Genomic DNA, 20,972 nt, shown 5'->3' on the forward strand with positions numbered 1-20,972 from the left:
TCAGGTCAACACATGCAATGAGTTTGTATGTTTTCTCTGTGTGGGTTTCCTCCGGTTTCCTGGTGGGTGATTAGATTGTGAGCCCCTTGGGGACAGGGACTGATGTGGCAGCTCTGTGCAGCGCTGCGGTATCTGTGTGCGCTATATAAAGGAATTATTATTATTAGGAAGGAATAATCCTGCACCAGGGGGGAGGGGCACCGGGACCTGAACAGCTAGGGGGCACATACTTTTACCACACATCACATACAACATCCTGCATCCCCGTCCCTCATGTGCAGGATACAGAACATACAGAGCGTAGACATCATACATTACATGCTGCACGTATAGATAATGTACGGGGGGGGGGGGCACACCGCTCCCACCATAGGGACCCCCATAGTCCTGGCATCCAGGCCTCCCCTCCCCCGTCATTCCTGCTCATTACAAATAATTCCACTGCCTAAATATGTGTCCCCCAGGAGGGGCTGACAGCCTCTAATTGGAGGATATTTGCATTCGGGGACCACTTCAGAATAGAAAGGGTCCGACATTAATTACACACAAGACGAGAGCCCGGGAGACCCCGGGAGACCCCGGGGGTCACCATCTGCTGGGCGTACGAGGGGCTTCACATTCATCCACTGCCTTAATCTGGGAATAAGCCACCAGGGAGGAGGGGGCTTTCCTATACACCCCCAGCCCACCAGGCTGCAGGGAGGAGGGGGCTTTCCTACACACCCCCAGCCCACCAGGCTGCAGGGAGGAGGGGGCTTTCCTATACACCCCCAGCCCACCAGGCTGCAGGGAGGAGGGGGCTTTCCTACACACCCCCAGCCCACCAGGCTGCAGGGAGGAGGGGGCTTTCCTATACACCCCCAGCCCACCAGGCTGCAGGGAGGAGGGGGCTTTCCTACACACCCCCAGCCCACCAGGCTGCAGGGAGGAGGGGGCTTCCCTATACACCCCCAGCCCACCAGGCTGCAGGGAGGAGGGGGCTTTCCTATACACCCCCAGCCCACCAGGCTGCAGGGAGGAGGGGACTTCCCTACACACCCCCAGCCCACCAGGCTGCAGGGAGGAGGGGGCTTTCCTATACACCCCCAGCCCACCATGCTGCAGGGAGGAGGGGGCTTCCCTATACACCCCCAGCCCACCAGGCTGCAGGGAGGAGGGGGCTTTCCTATACACCCCCAGCCACCATGCTGCAGGGAGGAGGGGGCTTCCCTATACACCCCCAGCCCACCAGGCTGCAGGGAGGAGGGGGCTTTCCTACACACCCCCAGCCCACCAGGCTGCAGGGAGGAGGGGGCTTTCCTATACACCCCCAGCCCACCAGGGGTGCAGGGAGGAGGGGGCTGGTGTATAGTCCTGGTGGTCTGGTGTATAATCAGTGATAACTGGTGTATAGTACTGATCACTATGGGAGTGATGTATTATATGCTGGTATAGCGGCAGTGTCCTGGGGGCAGGGGGTGTTGTGCTGTATACTATGGTATAGCGGCAGTGTCCTGGGGGGCAGGGGGTGTTGTGCTGTATACTATGGTATAGCGGCAGTGTCCTGGGGGGCAGGGGGTATTGTGCTGTATACTATGGTATAGGGGCAGTGTCCTGGGGGGCAGGGGTATTGTGCTGTATACTATGGTATAGGGCAGTGTCCTGGGGGGCAGGGGGTATTGTGCTGTATACTATGGTATAGGGGCAGTGTCCTGGGGGGCAGGGGGTATTGTGCTGTATACTATGGTATAGGGGCAGTGTCCTGGGGGGCAGGGGTTATTGTGCTGTATACTATAGGGGCAGTGTCCTGGGGGGCAGGGGGTATTGTGCTGTATACTATGGTATAGGGCAGTGTCCTGGGGGGCAGGGGGTATTGTGCTGTATACTATGGTATAGGGGCAGTGTCCTGGGGGGCAGGGGGTATTGTGCTGTATACTATAGGGACACTGTCCTGGGGGGCAGGGGGTATTGTGCTGTATACTATGGTATAGGGGCAGTGTCCTGGGGGGCAGGGGGTATTGTGCTGTATACTATGGTATAGGGGCAGTGTCCTGGGGGGCAGGGGGTATTGTGCTGTATACTATGGTATAGGGGCAGTGTCCTGGGGGGCAGGGGGTATTGTGCTGTATACTATAGGGGCAGTGTCCTGGGGGGCAGGGGGTATTGTGCTGTATACTATGGTATAGGGGCAGTGTCCTGGGGGGCAGGGGGTATTGTGCTGTATACTATGGTATAGGGGCAGTTCCTGGGGGGCAGGGGGTATTGTGCTGTATACTATGGTATAGGGGCAGTGTCCTGGGGGGCAGGGGGTATTGTGCTGTATACTATGGTATAGGGGCAGTGTCCTGGGGGGCAGGGGGTGTTGTGCTGTATACTATGGTATAGGGGCAGTGTCCTGGGGGCAGGGGGTTTTGTGCTGTATACTATGGTATAGGGGCAGTGTCCTGGGGGGCAGGGGGTGTTGTGCTGTATACTATGGTATAGGGCAGTGTCCTGGGGGCAGGGGGTATTGTGCTCTATACTATGGTATAGGGGCAGTGTCCTGGGGGCAGGGGGTATTGTGCTCTATACTATGGTATAGGGGCAGTGTCCTGGGGGGCAGGGGGTGTTGTGCTGTATACTATGGTATAGGGGCAGTGTCCTGGGGGGCAGGGGGTGTTGTGCTGTATACTATGGTATAGGGGCAGTGTCCTGGGGGGCAGGGGGTGTTGTGCTGTATACTATGGTATAGGGGCAGTATACGGGATGCTGGTTGGTTGCTATGTGATGGGGGAGCATCCGCCATCTGCTGAGCTCCTTCCCCCAGTACAAGGAGCCCCATGCACCTGCCTGGCCCATCCCCCGCCCTGTGATAAGGAGCCTCTGATATCCACTGATAGGAGAGAAGGTACATGCACAATCATACACACGTACACCGTATACACGCAGGATATAATACATGCACACACCCGTATACAGTATACAGTACATACCAAGCTTGGACCTTGTATATAAGATGCGGCTGATGACTGGTTCAAGCAGCAGAATTTTTATTAATTAACTTATTTATTAAATTATTTTATATTGTTCCCTTATAAAGCGTGTGTAGACCATTATACAACCTCATGTGTCACCCCCTCATCCTCATAGACTGTAAGCTCATGTGTCACCCCCTCATCCTCATAGACTGTAAGCTCTTGTGTCACCCCTCATCCTCATAGACTGTAAGCTCTTGTGTCACCCCCTCATCCTCATAGACTGTAAGCTCTTGTGTCACCCCTCATCCTCATAGACTGTAAGCTCTTGTGTCCTCCCCTCATCGACTGTAAGCTCTTGTGTCCTCCCCTCATCCTCATAGACTGTAAGCTCTTGTGTCCTCCCCTCATCCTCATAGACTGTAAGCTCTTGTGTCACCCCCTCATCCTCATAGACTGTAAGCTCTTGTGTCACCCCCTCATCCTCATAGACTGTAAGCTCTTGTGTCGCCCCCTCATCCTCATAGACTGTAAGCTCTTGTGTCCTCCCCTCATCCTCATAGACTGTAAGCTCTTGTGTCCTCCCCTCATCCTCATAGACTGTAAGCTCTTGTGTCCTCCCCTCATCCTCATAGACTGTAATCTCTTGTGTCACCCCCTCATCCTCATAGACCGTAAGCTCCTGTGTCCTCCCCTCATCCTCATAGACCGTAAGCTCTTGTGTCCTCCCCTCATCCTCATAGACTGTAAGCTCTTGTGTCCTCCCCTCATCCTCATAGACCGTAAGCTCCTGTGTCCTCCCCTCATCCTCATAGACTGTAAGCTCTTGTGTCCTCCCCTCATCCTCATAGACTGTAAGCTCTTGTGTCCTCCCCTCATCCTCATAGACTGTAAGCTCTTGTGTCCTCACCTCATCCTCATAGACTGTAAGCTCTTGTGTCCTCCCCTCATCCTCATAGACTGTAAGCTCCTGTGTCCTCCCCTCATCCTCATAGACTGTAAGCTCTTGTGTCCTCCCCTCATCCTCATAGACTGTAAGCTCTTGTGTCCTCCCCTCATCCTCATAGACTGTAAGCTCTTGTGTCCTCACCTCATCCTCATAGACTGTAAGCTCTTGTGTCCCTCCTCATCCTCATAGACTGTAAGCTCTTGTGTCACCCCCTCATCCTCATAGACTGTAAGCTCTTGTGTCACCCCCTCATCCTCATAGACTGTAAGCTCTTGTGTCCCCCCCTCATCCCCATAGACTGTAAGCTCTTCTGTCCTCCCCTCATCCTCATAGACTGTAAGCCCTTGTGTCACCCCCCTCATCCTCATAGACTGTAAGCTCTTGTGTCACCCCTCATCCTCATAGACTGTAAGCTCTTGTGCCCCCCCCATCCTCATAGACTGTAAGCTCTTGTGTCCTCCCTCATCCTCATAGACTGTAAGCTCTTGTGTCCTCCCTCATCCTCATAGACTGTAAGCTCTTGTGTCACCTCCTCAGCCTCATAGACTGTAAGCTCTTGTGTCACCCCTCATAGACTGTAAGCTCTTGTGTCACCTCCTCAGCCTCATAGACTGTAAGCTCTTGTGTCCTCCCCTCATCCTCATAGACTGTAAGCTCATGTGTCACCCCCTCATCCTCATAGACTGTAAGCTCTTGTGTCACCCCCTCATCCTCATAGACTGTAAGCTCTTGTGTCACCTCCTCAGCCTCATCGACTGTAAGCTCTTGTGTCCCCCCTCATCCCCATAGACTGTAAGCTCTTGTGTCACCCCCTCATCCTCATAGACTGTAAGCTCTTGTGTCACCTCCTCAGCCTCATCGACTGTAAGCTCTTGTGTCCCCCCTCATCCCCATAGACTGTAAGCTCTTGTGTCACCCCCTCATCCTCATAGACTGTAAGCTCTTGTGTCACCCCCTCATCCTCATAGACTGTAAGCTCTTGTGTCATCCCCTCATCCTCATAGACTGTAAGCTCTTGTGTCACCTCCTCATCCTCATAGACTGTAAGCTCTTGTGTCACCCCCTCATCCTCATAGACTGTAAGCTCTTGTGTCACCCCCTCATCCTCATAGACTGTAAGCTCTTGTGTCCTCCCCTCATCCTCATAGACTGTAAGCTCTTGTGTCCTCCCCTCAACCTCATAGACTGTAAGCTCTTGTGTCCTCCCTCATCCTCATAGACTGTAAGCTCTTGTGTCCTCCCTCATCCTCATAGACCAGTGATGGCGAACCTTTTAGAGACCAAGTGCCCAAACTACAACAAAGACCCGCTTATTTATCGCAAAGTGCCACAGAAATTTAATTTATGATTTATACTCCCTTCTCTGTCACAGTTTTCATTGATACCAGCACCTGAGGACACCAATAAAGCAGAAAATAGTCCCAGGTAGCACTGTCACTTTAAAATAGCTCTGTGCACAGCAAGTCCTGGGCTGTCTGGGGCTGCAGGAAGATAGGTTAGCCATCACTGTCATAGACTGTAAGCTCTTGTGTCACCCCCTCATCCTCATAGACTGTAAGCTCTTGTGTCCTCCGTCCGGCGCGATTACGTGGCTTGTGCGCCCAATTTCCAGAATGTGTGTCGCTTCCCCGCTCAGGTCCCCCGGGTTCACCTTCTTCTTCCTGGTGCATGTAAGTGCATTGTCCGTGTATAATGCGCTGTGCGGGGAGTCACTAAGATCCTGCGCCCGAGATCCTGCATGTGTCGCTTCCCCGCTCAGGTCCCTGGAGTTCACCTTCTTCTTCCTGGTGCATGTAAGTGCATTGTCCGTGTATAATGCGCTGTGCGGGGAGTCACTAAGATCCTGTGCCCGATATCCTGCATGTGTCACTTCCCCGCTCAGGTCCCCGGAGTTCACCTTCTTCCTCCTGCTGCATGTAAGTGCATTGTCTGTGTATAATGCGCTGTGCGGGGAGTCACTAAGATCCTGCACCCGATATCCTGCATGTGTCACTTCCCCGCTCAGGTCCCAGGAGTTCACCTTCTTCTTCCTGGTGCATGTAAGTGCATTGTCCATGTATAATGCGCTGTGCGTGGAGTCACTAAGATCCTGCGCCTGATATCCTGCGTGTGTCACTTCCCCGCTCAGGTCCCTGGAGTTCACCTTCTTCTTCCCGGTGCATGTAAGTGCATTGTCCGTGTATAATGCGCTGTGCGGGGAGTCACTAAGATCCTGCGCCCGATATCCTGCATGTGTCGCTTCCCCGCTCAGGTCCCCGGAGTTCACCTTCTTCCTGGTGCATGTAAGTGCATTGTCCGTGTATAATGTGCTGTGCGGGGAGTCACTAAGATCCTGCGCCTGATATCCTGCATGTGTCACTTCCCCGCTCAGGTCCCCGGAGTTCACCTTCTTCTTCCTGGTGCATGTAAGTGCATTGTCCGTGTATAATGCGCTGTGCGGGGAGTCACTAAGATCCTGCGTCCGATATCCTGCATGTGTCGCTTCCCCGCTCAGGTCCCTGGAGTTCACCTTCTTCTTCCTGGTGCATGTAAGTGCATTGTCCGTGTATAATGCGCTGTGCGGGGAGTCACTAAGATCCTGCGCCCGATATCCTGCATGTGTCGCTTCCCCGCTCAGGTCCCTGGAGTTCACCTTCTTCTTCCTGGTGCATGTAAGTGCATTGTCCGTGTATAATGCGCTGTGCGGGGAGTCACTAAGATCCTGCGTCCGATATCCTGCATGTGTCGCTTCCCCGCTCAGGTCCCTGGAGTTCACCTTCTTCTTCCTGGTGCATGTAAGTGCATTGTCCGTGTATAATGCGCTGTGCGGGGAGTCACTAAGATCCTGCGCCCGATATCCTGCATGTGTCGCTTCCCCGCTCAGGTCCCCGGAGTTCACCTTCTTCCTGGTGCATGTAAGTGCATTGTCCATGTATAATGTGCTGTGCGGGGAGTCACTAAGATCCTGCGCCCGATATCCTGCATGTGTCGCTTCCCTGCTCAGGTCCCCGGAGTTCACCATCTTCTTCCTGGTGCATGTAAGTGCATTGTCTGTGTATAATGCGCTGTGCGGGGAGTCACTGAGATCCTGCACCCGATATCCTGCATGTGTCACTTCCCCGCTCAGGTCCCTGGAGTTCACCTTCTTCTTCCTGATGCATGTAAGTGCATTGTCCGTGTATAATGTGCTGTGCGGGGAGTCACTAAGATCCTGCGCCTGATATCCTGCATGTGTCACTTCCCCGCTCAGGTCCCCGGAGTTCACCTTCTTCTTCCTGGTGCATGTAAGTGCATTGTCCGTGTATAATGCGCTGTGCGGGGAGTCACTAAGATCCTGCGTCCGATATCCTGCATGTGTCGCTTCCCCGCTCAGGTCCCTGGAGTTCACCTTCTTCTTCCTGGTGCATGTAAGTGCATTGTCCGTGTATAATGCGCTGTGCGGGGAGTCACTAAGATCCTGCGCCCGATATCCTGCATGTGTCGCTTCCCCGCTCAGGTCCCTGGAGTTCACCTTCTTCTTCCTGGTGCATGTAAGTGCATGTCTTGTGACACAATTTGAATTTTAAATCTTGCGCGTTGTCCCTCCTCCCTCCCCCCACCCCTCCATTTGCATTACATGAAAGTCGGTGCTGCAAAACAGAAATCCTCAGGAAACCCGATGAAAATGCGGTCCGCGAACCCTTAGTAAATGAGCCCCAATATTTGGTCAATTTCCCTTCATCTGCAGGTCCACAGGTGAGACATCTACACCGAGAAGCCCCTTCACAATGGTCCAATGGCTGTTTGGGTCAAGATCCTGTTACCTGCAGCTGAGCCCAAGCCTCCTGACACCGGCAGCACATTTCTTCCTGAGATTCCCTGCACAGATACAAGGGCAGCACATAACAGCCTCCTCCATGTTGTGCTCCATCTCTCCTGTGAGCGCAGAGCGGATGCTCCTCCGTCTCCTCGGCCCATAGGACGCTCTCTCTCTGTGACTTGTCATCATGTAGACTGTTGCCAATTTCTGATTTGTTTTCAGCAGTGGTGTCCTTTTCGGTCGTCTCCCATTAAGTTCACATGGGCTCAAACAACAACGGATGCTGCGCTCTGACACCGATGGTCCTGGAGCTTGAGGTTCACCTTTAATCTCTTTAGAAGTTTTTTTTGGGATCTTTTGTTACCATTCCAATTATTCCTCCCTTTTATTTGTCATGAATTTTCCTTCTGCAGCAACGTCCAGGGCTACAGTCACATAGACACAACTGTATCATATACAGCCCAGCGAGGAGCCGGACCCTATATACAGCCCAGCGAGGAGCCGGACCCTATATACAGCCCAGGGAAGAGCCGCACCCTATATACAGCCCAGGGAAGAGCCGCACCCTATATACAGCCCAGGGAAGAGCCGCACCCTATATACAGCCCAGGGAAGAGCCGCACCCTATATACAGCCCAGGGAAGAGCCGCACCCTCTATACAGCCCAGGGAAGAGCCGCACCCTCTATACAGCCCAGCGAGGAGCCGGACCCTATATACAGCCCAGCGAGGAGCCGGACCCTATATACAGCCCAGCGAGGAGCCGGACCCTATATACAGCCCAGGGAAGAGCCGCACCCTATATACAGCCCAGCGAGGAGCCGCACCCTCTATACAGCCCAGCGAAGAGCCGCACCCTATATACAGCCCAGGGAAGAGCCGCACCCTATATACAGCCCAGCGAGGAGCCGCACCCTCTATACAGCCCAGCGAGGAGCCGGACCCTATATACAGCCCAGGGAAGAGCCGCACCCTATATACAGCCCAGCGAGGAGCCGCACCCTATATACAGCCCAGCGAGGAGCCGCATCCTATATACAGCCCAGCGAGGAGCCGCACCCTATATACAGCCCAGCGAGGAGCCGCACCCTATATACAGCCCAGGGAGGAGCAGCACCCTATATATAGCCCAGGGAGGAGCCACACCCTATATACAGCCCAGGGAGGACCGCACCCTATATACAGCCCAGGGAGGAGCGCACCCTATATACAGCCCAGGGAGGAGCCGTACCCTATATACAGCCCAGCGAGGAGCCGCACCCTATATACAGCCCAGCGAGGAGCCGCACCCTATATACAGCCCAGGGAGGAGCCGCACCCTATATACAGCCCAGGGAGGAGCCGCACCCTATATACAGCCCAGGGAGGAGCAGCACCCTATATATAGCCCAGGGAGGAGCAGCACCCTATATACAGCCCAGGGAGGACCGCACCCTATATACAGCACAGGGAGGAGCCGTACCCTATATACAGCCCAGCGAGAAGCTGTACCCCATATACAGTGCAGGGAGGAGCCGCACCCTATATACAGCCCAGCGAGGAGCCGTACCCTATATACAGCCCAGCGAGGAGCCGCACCCTATATACAGCCCAGCGAGGAGCCGCACCCTATATACAGCCCAGCGAGGAGCTGTACCCCATATACAGTGCAGGGAGGAGCTGTACCCTATATACAGCCCAGCGAGGAGCCGCACCCTATATACAGCACAGGGAGGAGCTGTACCCTGTATACAGCACAGGGAGGAGCTGCACCGTATATACAGCACAGGGAGGAGCCGTACCCTATATACAGCACAAGGGGAGCTGTACCCTGTATACAGCCCAGGGAGGAGCCGCACCCTATATACAGCACAGGGAGGAGCCGTACCCTATATACAGCACAGGGAGGAGCCGCACCCTATATACAGCACAGGGAGGAGCCGCACCCTATATACAGCACAGGGAGGAGCTGTACCCTATATACAGCACAGGGAGGAGCCGTACCCTATATACAGCCCAGCGAGGAGCCGTACCCTATATACAGCCCAGCGAGGAGCTGTACCCCATATACAGTGCAGGGAGGAGCTGTACCCCATATACAGCCCAGCGAGGAGCCGTACCCTATATACAGCCCAGCGAGGAGCCGCACCCTATATACAGCCCAGCGAGGAGCCGCACCCTATATACAGCACAGGGGGAGCTGTACCCTGTATACAGCCCAGGGAGGAGCCGCACCCTATATACAGCCCAGGGAGGAGCCGCACCCTGTATACAGCACAGGGAGGAGCTGTACCCTGTATACAGCACTGGGAGGAGCTGCACCGTATATACAGCACAGGGAGGAGCCGTACCCTATATACAGCCCAGCGAGGAGCTGTACCCCATATACAGTGCAGGGAGGAGCTGTACCCTATATACAGCGCAGGGAGGAGCCGCACCCTATATACAGCCCAGGGAGGAGCCGCACCCTATATACAGCACAGGGAGGAGCTGTACCCTATATACAGCCCAGCGAGGAGCCGTACCCTATATACAGCCCAGCGAGGAGCCGCACCCTATATACTGCCCAGCGAGGAGCCGCACCCTATATACAGCACAGGGGGAGCTGTACCCTATATACAGCACAGGGAGGAGCCGCACCCTATATACAGCCCAGCGAGGAGCTGTACCCCATATACAGCACAGGGAGGAGCTGTACCCTGTATACAGCCCAGGGAGGAGCCGCACCCTATATACAGCCCAGGGAGGAGCCGCACCCTATATACAGCACAGGGAGGAGCTGTACCCTGTATACAGCACTGGGAGGAGCTGCACCGTATATACAGCACAGGGAGGAGCCGCAACCTATATACAGCCCAGCGAGGAGCTGTACCCCATATACAGCACAGGGAGGAGCCGTACCCTATATACAGCACAGGGAGGAGCTGTACCCTATATACAGCACAGGGAGGAGCTGTACCCTATATACAGCACATGGAGGAGCTGTACCCTATATACAGCCCAGCGAGGAGCCGCACCCTATATACAGCACAGGGGGAGCTGTACCCTGTATACAGCCCAGGGAGGAGCCGCACCCTATATACAGCCCAGGGAGGAGCCGCACCCTATATACAGCCCAGGGAGGAGCCGCACCCTATATACAGCACAGGGAGGAGCTGTACGCTATATGCAGCACAGGGAGGAGCTGTACCCTATATACAGCACAGGGAGGAGCTGTACCCTATATACAGCACAGGTAGGAGCTGTACCCTATATACAGCACAGGGAGGAGCTGTACCCTATATACAGCACAGGGAGGAGCCGCACCCTATATACAGCACAGGGAGGAGCCGCACCCTATATACAGCACAGGGAGGAGCCGTACCCTATATACAGCACAGGGAGGAGCCGCACCCTATATACAGCACAGGGAGGAGCCGCACCCTATATACAGCACAGGGAGGAGCCGCACCCTATATACAGCACAGGGAGGAGCCGCACCCTATATACAGCACAGGGAGGAGCCGCACCCTATATACAGCACAGGGAGGAGCCGCACCCTATATACAGCACAGGGAGGAGCTGTACCCTATATACAGCACAGGGAGGAGCCGTACCTTATATACAGCGCAGGGAGGAGCCGTACCCTATATACAGCACAGGGAGGAGCCGTACCTTATATACATCGCAGGGAGGAGCCGTACCTTATATACAGCGCAGGGAGGAGCCGTACCTTATATACAGCGCAGGGAGGACCGCACCCTATATACAGCCCAGGGAGGACCGCACCCTATATACAGCCCAGGGAGGAGCTGTACCCCATATACAGTGCAGGGAGGAGCTGTACCCTATATACAGCCCAGCGAGGAGCCGCACCCTATATACAGCACAGGGAGGAGCTGTACCCTATATACAGCACAGGGAGGAGCCGTACCCTATATACAGCGCAGGGAGGAGCCGTACCTTATATACAGTGCAGGGAGGAGCCGTACCTTATATACAGTGCAGGGAGGAGCCGTACCTTATATACAGCGCAGGGAGGAGCCGTACCTTATATACAGCGCAGGGAGGAGCCGTACCTTATATACAGCGCAGGGAGGAGCTGTACCCTATATACAGCGCAGGGAGGAGCCGTACCTTATATACAGCGCAGGGAGGAGCCGTACCTTATATACAGCGCAGGGAGGAGCCGTACCTTATATACAGCGCAGGGAGGAGCCGTACCTTATATACAGCGCAGGGAGGAGCCGTACCTTATATACAGTGCAGGGAGGAGCTGTACCTTATATACAGTGCAGGGAGGAGCTGTACCTTATATACAGTGCAGGGAGGAGCCGTACCTTATATACAGTGCAGGGAGGAGCCGTACCTTATATACAGTGCAGGGAGGAGCTGTACCTTATATACAGTGCAGGGAGGTGCCGGCGCTCACCATGTGGCGTCTTCTTAGTAACTTTTTCCCGGCAGACGCCATAACAAGGAGGGAGGGGAAGGTGCAGGACACATCGCCAGGCGCGTCGTGCTGTATAGATTGTGTGTAGGGGAAGGCTCTTATAGCTCCCTATAACCCCGCCTATTCTCTCTCATTGGTCACTTTCCTTATTGGTTATTGGTGCAGTTGCCTGTCCGTCAATCACTTAGGACACACTTACCTAATATGCTGCAGCTGAGGGCACATAAAACACCCCTTACCTGAGACTCACCTACCTGGCTGGGGGGCGGGGCCTATACGGAGGGAGCGCCGGCTATCCGTCTCACGCCCACAAAGTCGCCGCTCCCTGACAATATGTGTGGGGGCGGAGCTTGGAAAAGACTCACCTCCTTGGAGGCGTCGCCCACAACCCGGGGTCTGCTAGGTGAGTGTTCACACACTGCAGAGGAAGAAAAATCCCCCAATATTATTGAGTTAGAGCTTTCTTATGTAAAAAGCATCTGGAGAGGTTTATAAATCACACAAGCAGAGAGGTCACGCAGATATAATCATTCAACGAGAGGACCATTGCAGGTCCTAATAGGCAGAACAGATGAAATCAGCCATAGAGAAGAATTGTCACATCCTGGAGGGAGACAGGGACCTCACGGGGACAACGGACGGGGACCTCACGGGGAGAACGGACGGGGACCTCACGGGGAGAACGGACGGGGACCTCACGGGGAGAACGGACGGGGACCTCACGGGGAGAACGGACCGGGACCTCACGGGGAGAACGGACGGGGACCTCACGGGGAGAACGGACCGGGACCTCACGGGGAGAACGGACCGGGACCTCACGGGGAGAACGGACCGGGACCTCACGGGGAGAACGGACCGGGACCTCACGGGGAGAACGGACGGGGACCTCACGGGGAGAACGGACCGGGACCTCACGGGGAGAACGGACCGGGACCTCACGGGGAGAACGGACCGGGACCTCACGGGGAGAACGGACCGGGACCTCACGGGGACAATGGACCGGGACCTCACAGGGACAACGGACCGGGACCTCACAGGGACAACGGACCGGGACCTCACGGGGACAACGGACCGGGACCTCACGGGGACAACGGACCGGGACCTCACAGGGACAACGGACCGGGACCTCACGGGGACAACGGACCGGGACCTCACAGAGACAATGGACCGGGACCTCACGGGGACAATGGACCGGGACCTCACAGGGACCCCCTATCACCTTCCACAGGGGCAGGACCCCAGGAACAGAACTGGGGACAGGTGGATTCAATCCCAACAAGAATCACTGGTCATAAAAAAGGATCCGACAGGGAAATTGTCCACGTGGAAACTGGAATTATGGCGCACAATTCATAAAAACTAAATGGATACAACGTGGAGGTCGGGCTATCCCGTTATAATGTCGTGTTCGCTACTTTCTGTAACAGATTTTACATCAGGAAAACGATACAAAATGTAAATATCCGCTTCAGCGAGGAGATAATAAAATCAGGAGGCGGAGCCCCGAGGCTCGCAGAGCACGGAGAAAACATCCCAGGCGTTTATCCATAGCTGGGATAGAACTTGCTTTGCTGCGCTTCCTCTGCAGCGTGTGAACACTCACCTAGCAGAGCGCTCAGATCCCGGGATTGTGGGCGATGTTTTGCAAGCTCTGCCCCCCCCACACATATCGTCACGGAGCGGCGACTTTGTGCGCGTGCACTGCGCCCATATGGCGTGAGGCGGATAGCCGGCGCTCCCTCCGTATAGGCACCGCCCCCCAGCCTGGTAGATGAGTGTCTCAGGTAAGGCCGGCGGCACATGTGTGGCGTTTTTAAACCGTTTTTAAGCAGTCCATTAAAAAACGCATGCGTTTTACCAATTATCTTAATTAAAACGGGTCAAAAACGCATGTGTTTGACAAATCAAAGGGAGGAATAATTGGAATGGTAACAAAAGATCCCAGAAAAACTTCTAAAGAGATTAAAGGTGAACCTCAAGCTCCAGGATCATCGGGTGTCAGATCACAGCATCCGTTGTTGTTTGAGCCAATGTGGACTTAATGGGAGACGACCAAGAAGGACGCCACTGCTGAAAACAAATCAGAAAATAGCAAGACTGGAATTTACAGTCTACATGATGACAAGTCACAGAGAGAGAGCGTCCTATGGGTCGAGGAGACGGAGGAGCATCCGCTCTGCCGACACAGGTGGAGAAATGAAGCACAGGGAGGAGCGGTGCCCCCTCTATCTGTACAGTGCAGGGAGGAGCACTATATACACTATATACCTGCTCAGTGACGTCCTGCAGGCTGGATACACTATATACCTGCTCAGTGATGTCCTGCAGGCTGGATACACTATATACCTGCTCAGTGATGTCCTGCAGGCTGGATACACTATATACCTGCTCAGTGATGTCCTCCTGCAGGCTGGATACACTATATACCTGCTCAGTGATGTCCTGCAGGATGGATACACTATATACCTGCTCAGTGACGTCCTCCTGCAGGCTGGATACACTATATACCTGCTCAGTGACGTCCTCCTGCAGGCTGGATACACTATATACCTGCTCAGTGATGTCCTGCAGGCTGGATACACTATATACCTGCTCAGTGATGTCCTCCTGCAGGCTGGATACACTATATACCTGCTCAGCGACGTCCTGCAGGCTGGATACACTATATACCTGCTCAGTGATGTCCTGCAGGCTGGATACACTATATACCTGCTCAGTGATGTCCTGCAGGCTGGATACACTATATACCTGCTCAGTGACGTCCTCCTGCAGGCTGGATACACTATATACCTGCTCAGTGACGTCCTCCTGCAGGCTGGATACACTATATACCTGCTCAGTGATGTCCTGCAGGCTGGATACACTATATACCTGCTCAGTGATGTCCTCCTGCAGGCTGGATACACTATATACCTGCTCAGCGACGTCCTGCAGGCTGGATACACTATATACCTGCTCAGTGATGTCCTGCAGGCTGGATACACTATATACCTGCTCAGTGATGTCCTCCTGCAGGCTGGATACACTATATACCTGCTCAGCGACGTCCTGCAGGCTGGATACACTATATACCTGCTCAGTGATGTCCTGCAGGCTGGATACACTATATACCTGCTCAGTGATGTCCTCCTGCAGGCTGGATACACTATATACCTGCTCAGCGACGTCCTGCAGGCTGGATACACTATATACCTGCTCAGTGATGTCCTGCAGGCTGGATACACTATATACCTGCTCAGTGATGTCCTGCAGGCTGGATACACTATATACCTGCTCAGTGATGTCCTGCAGGCTGTATACACTATATACCTGCTCAGTGACGTCCTGCAGGCTGGATACACTATATACCTGCTCAGTGATGTCCTCCTGCAGGCTGGATACACTATATACCTGCTCAGTGATGTCCTCCTGCAGGCTGGATACACTATATACCTGCTCAGTGATGTCCTGCAGGCTGGATACACTATATACCTGCTCAGTGATGTCCTCCTGCAGGCTGGATACACTATATACCTGCTCAGTGATGTCCTGCAGGCTGGATACACTATATACCTGCTCAGTGATGTCCTGCAGGCTGGATACACTATATACCTGCTCAGTGATGTCCTGCAGGCTGGATACACTATATACCTGCTCAGTGATGTCCTGCAGGCTGGATACACTATATACCTGCTCAGTGATGTCCTGCAGGCTGTATACACTATATACCTGCTCAGTGATGTCCTGCAGGCTGGATACACTATATACCTGCTCAGTGATGTCCTCCTGCAGGCTGGATACACTATATACCTGCTCAGTGATGTCCTCCTGCAGGCTGGATACACTATATACCTGCTCAGTGATGTCCTGCAGGCTGGATACACTATATACCTGCTCAGTGATGTCCTGCAGGCTGGATACACTATATACCTGCTCAGTGATGTCCTGCAGGCTGGATACACTATATACCTGCTCAGTGATGTCCTGCAGGCTGGATACACTATATACCTGCTCAGTGATGTCCTGCAGGCTGGATACACTATATACCTGCTCAGTGATGTCCTCCTGCAGGCTGGATACACTATATACCTGCTCAGTGATGTCCTCCTGCAGGCTGGATACACTATATACCTGCTCAGTGATGTCCTGCAGGCTGGATACACTATATACCTGCTCAGTGATGTCCTCCTGCAGGCTGGATACACTATATACCTGCTCAGTGATGTCCTGCAGGCTGGATACACTATATACCTGCTCAGTGATGTCCTGCAGGCTGGATACACTATATACCTGCTCAGTGATGTCCTCCTGCAGGCTGGATACACTATATACCTGCTCAGTGATGTCCTCCTGCAGGCTGGATACACTATATACCTGCTCAGTGATGTCCTGCAGGCTGGATACACTATATACCTGCTCAGTGATGTCCTCCTGCAGGCTGGATACACTATATACCTGCTCAGTGATGTCCTGCAGGCTGGATACACTATATACCTGCTCAGTGATGTCCTGCAGGCTGGATACACTATATACCTGCTCAGTGATGTCCTCCTGCAGGCTGGATACACTATATACCTGCTCAGTGACGTCCTGCAGGCTGGATACACTATATACCTGCTCAGTGATGTCCTGCAGGCTGGATACACTATATACCTGCTCAGTGATGTCCTGCAGGCTGGATACACTATATACCTGCTCAGTGATGTCCTCCTGCAGGCTGGATACACTATATACCTGCTCAGTGACGTCCTCCTGCAGGCTGGATACACTATATACCTGCTCAGTGACGTCCTGCAGGCTGGATACACTATATACCTGCTCAGTGATGTCCTCCTGCAGGCTGGATACACTATATACCTGCTCAGTGATGTCCTGCAGGCTGGATACACTATATACCTGCTCAGTGACGTCCTGCAGGCTGGATACACTATATACCTGCTCAGTGATGTCCTGCAGGCTGGATACACTATATACCTGCTCAGTGATGTCCTGATGCAGGCTGGATACACTATATACCTGCTCAGTGATGTCCTGCAGGCTGGATACACTATATACCTGCTCAGTGATGTCCTCCTGCAGGCTGGATACACTATATACCTGCTCAGTGATGTCCTGCAGGCTGGATACACTATATACCTGCTCAGTGATGTCCTGCAGGCTGGATACACTATATACCGGCTCAGTGATGTCCTCCTGCAGGCTGGATACACTATATACCTGCTCAGTGATGTCCTCCTGCAGGCTGGATACACTATATACCTGCTCAGTGATGTCCTGCAGGCTGGATACACTATATATCTGCTCAGTGATGTCCTCCTGCAGGCTGGATACACTATATACCTGCTCAGTGATGTCCTCCTGCAGGCTGGATACACTATATACCTGCTCAGTGATGTCCTGCAGGCTGGATACACTATATACCTGCTCAGTGATGTCCTCCTGCAGGCTGGATACACTATATACCTGCTCAGTGATGTCCCTGCAGGCTGGATACACTATATACCTGCTCAGTGATGTCCTGCAGGCTGGATACACTATATACCTGCTCAGTGATGTCCTGCAGGCTGGATACACTATATACCTGCTCAGTGATGTCCTGCAGGCTGGATACACTATATACCTGCTCAGTGATGTCCTGCAGGCTGGATACACTATATACCTGCTCAGTGATGTCCTGCAGGCTGGATACACTATATACCTGCTCAGTGATGTCCTGCAGGCTGGATACACTATATACCTGCTCAGTGATGTCCTGCAGGCTGGATACACTATATACCTGCTCAGTGATGTCCTGCAGGCTGGATACACTATATACCTGCTCAGTGATGTCCTCCTGCAGGCTGGATACACTATATACCTGCTCAGTGATGTCCTGCAGGCTGGATACACTATATACCTGCTCAGTGATGTCCTGCAGGCTGGATACACTATATACCTGCTCAGTGATGTCCTGCAGGCTGGATACACTATATACCTGCTCAGTGATGTCCTCCTGCAGGCTGGATACACTATATACCTGCTCAGTGATGTCCTCCTGCAGGCTGGATACACTATATACCTGCTCAGTGATGTCCTGCAGGCTGGATACACTATATACCTGCTCAGTGATGTCCTGCAGGCTGGATACACTATATACCTGCTCAGTGATGTCCTGCAGGCTGGATACACTATATACCTGCTCAGTGATGTCCTGCAGGCTGGATACACTATATACCTGCTCAGTGATGTCCTGCAGGCTGGATACACTATATACCTGCTCAGTGACGTCCTGCAGGCTGGATACACTATATACCTGCTCAGTGATGTCCTGCAGGCTGGATACACTATATACCTGCTCAGTGATGTCCTCCTGCAGGCTGGATACACTATATACCTGCTCAGTGATGTCCTGCAGGCTGGATACACTATATACCTGCTCAGTGATGTCCTGCAGGCTGGATACACTATATACCTGCTCAGTGATGTCCTGCAGGCTGGATACACTATATACCTGCTCAGTGATGTCCTCCTGCAGGCTGGATACACTATATACCTGCTCAGTGATGTCCTCCTGCAGGCTGGATACACTATATACCTGCTCAGTGATGTCCTGCAGGCTGGATACACTATATACCTGCTCAGTGATGTCCTGCAGGCTGGATACACTATATACCTGCTCAGTGATGTCCTCCTGCAGGCTGGATACACTATATACCTGCTCAGTGATGTCCTGCAGGCTGGATACACTATATACCTGCTCAGTGATGTCCTCCTGCAGGCTGGATACACTATATACCTGCTCAGTGATGTCCTGCAGGCTGGATACACTATATACCTGCTCAGTGATGTCCTGCAGGCTGGATACACTATATACCTGCTCAGTGATGTCCTCCTGCAGGCTGGATACACTATATACCTGCTCAGTGATGTCCTGCAGGCTGGATACACTATATACCTGCTCAGTGATGTCCTGCAGGCTGGATACACTATATACCTGCTCAGTGATGTCCTCCTGCAGGCTGGATACACTATATACCTGCTCAGTGATGTCCTCCTGCAGGCTGGATACACTATATACCTGCTCAGTGATGTCCTGCAGGCTGGATACACTATATACCTGCTCAGTGATGTCCTGCAGGCTGGATACACTATATACCTGCTCAGTGATGTCCTCCTGCAGGCTGGATACACTATATACCTGCTCAGTGATGTCCTCCTGCAGGCTGGATACACTATATACCTGCTCAGTGATGTCCTCCTGCAGGCTGGATACACTATATACCTGCTCAGTGATGTCCTCCTGCAGGCTGGATACACTATATACCTGCTCAGTGACGTCCTGCAGGCTGGATACACTATATACCTGCTCAGTGATGTCCTGCAGGCTGGATACACTATATACCTGCTCAGTGATGTCCTGCAGGCTGGATACACTATATACCTGCTCAGTGATGTCCTCCTGCAGGCTGGATACACTATATACCTGCTCAGTGACGTCCTCCTGCAGGCTGGATACACTATATACCTGCTCAGTGACGTCCTGCAGGCTGGATACACTATATACCTGCTCAGTGATGTCCTCCTGCAGGCTGGATACACTATATACCTGCTCAGTGATGTCCTGCAGGCTGGATACACTATATACCTGCTCAGTGACGTCCTGCAGGCTGGATACACTATATACCTGCTCAGTGATGTCCTGCAGGCTGGATACACTATATACCTGCTCAGTGATGTCCTGCAGGCTGGATACACTATATACCTGCTCAGTGATGTCCTGCAGGCTGGATACACTATATACCTGCTCAGTGATGTCCTGCAGGCTGGATACACTATATACCTGCTCAGTGATGTCCTGCAGGCTGGATACACTATATACCTGCTCAGTGATGTCCTCCTGCAGGCTGGATACACTATATACCTGCTCAGTGATGTCCTCCTGCAGGCTGGATACACTATATACCTGCTCAGTGATGTCCTCCTGCAGGCTGGATACACTATATACCTGCTCAGTGATGTCCTGCAGGCTGGATACACTATATACCTGCTCAGTGATGTCCTCCTGCAGGCTGGATACACTATATACCTGCTCAGTGATGTCCTGCAGGCTGGATACACTATATACCTGCTCAGTGATGTCCTGCAGGCTGGATACACTATATACCTGCTCAGTGATGTCCTCCTGCAGGCTGGATACACTATATACCTGCTCAGTGATGTCCTCCTGCAGGCTGGATACACTATATACCTGCTCAGTGATGTCCTGCAGGCTGGATACACTATATACCTGCTCAGTGATGTCCTCCTGCAGGCTGGATACACTATATACCTGCTCAGTGATGTCCTGCAGGCTGGATACACTATATACCTGCTCAGTGATGTCCTGCAGGCTGGATACACTATATACCTGCTCAGTGACGTCCTGCAGGCTGGATACACTATATACCTGCTCAGTGATGTCCTGCAGGCTGGATACACTATATACCTGCTCAGTGATGTCCTCCTGCAGGCTGGATACACTATATACCTGCTCAGTGATGTCCTCCTGCAGGCTGGATACACTATATACCTGCTCAGTGATGTCCTGCAGGCTGGATACACTATATACCTGCTCAGTGATGTCCTGCAGGCTGGATACACTATATACCTGCTCAGTGATGTCCTGCAGGCTGGATACACTATATACCTGCTCAGTGATGTCCTGCAGGCTGGATACACTATATACCTGCTCAGTGATGTCCTCCTGCAGGCTGGATACACTATATACCTGCTCAGTGATGTCCTGCAGGCTGGATACACTATATACCTGCTCAGTGATGTCCTCCTGCAGGCTGGATACACTATATACCTGCTCAGTGATGTCCTGCAGGCTGGATACACTATATACCTGCTCAGTGATGTCCTGCAGGCTGGATACACTATATATCTGCTCAGTGATGTCCTG

General features: G+C 53.1%; 1 protein-coding gene across 1 annotated transcript in view; it reads right to left on the reverse strand.

The window, feature by feature from the left end:
* CELF3 (CUGBP Elav-like family member 3) overlaps positions 1-12,036 on the reverse strand; it is a 74,032-nt gene extending 61,996 nt beyond the window's left edge. The window contains exon 1 of the mRNA XM_072114463.1: positions 12,016-12,036. The gene's annotated coding sequence lies outside the window, so the exon portion shown is untranslated. The remainder of the gene's footprint in view (positions 1-12,015) is intronic.
* Positions 12,037-20,972: the final 8,936 nt, after the last annotated feature.

The sequence above is a fragment of the Engystomops pustulosus genome, chromosome 7 (assembly GCF_040894005.1).
Source record: "Engystomops pustulosus chromosome 7, aEngPut4.maternal, whole genome shotgun sequence".
In the NCBI taxonomy this organism is placed as follows: Eukaryota; Metazoa; Chordata; class Amphibia; order Anura; family Leptodactylidae; genus Engystomops; species Engystomops pustulosus.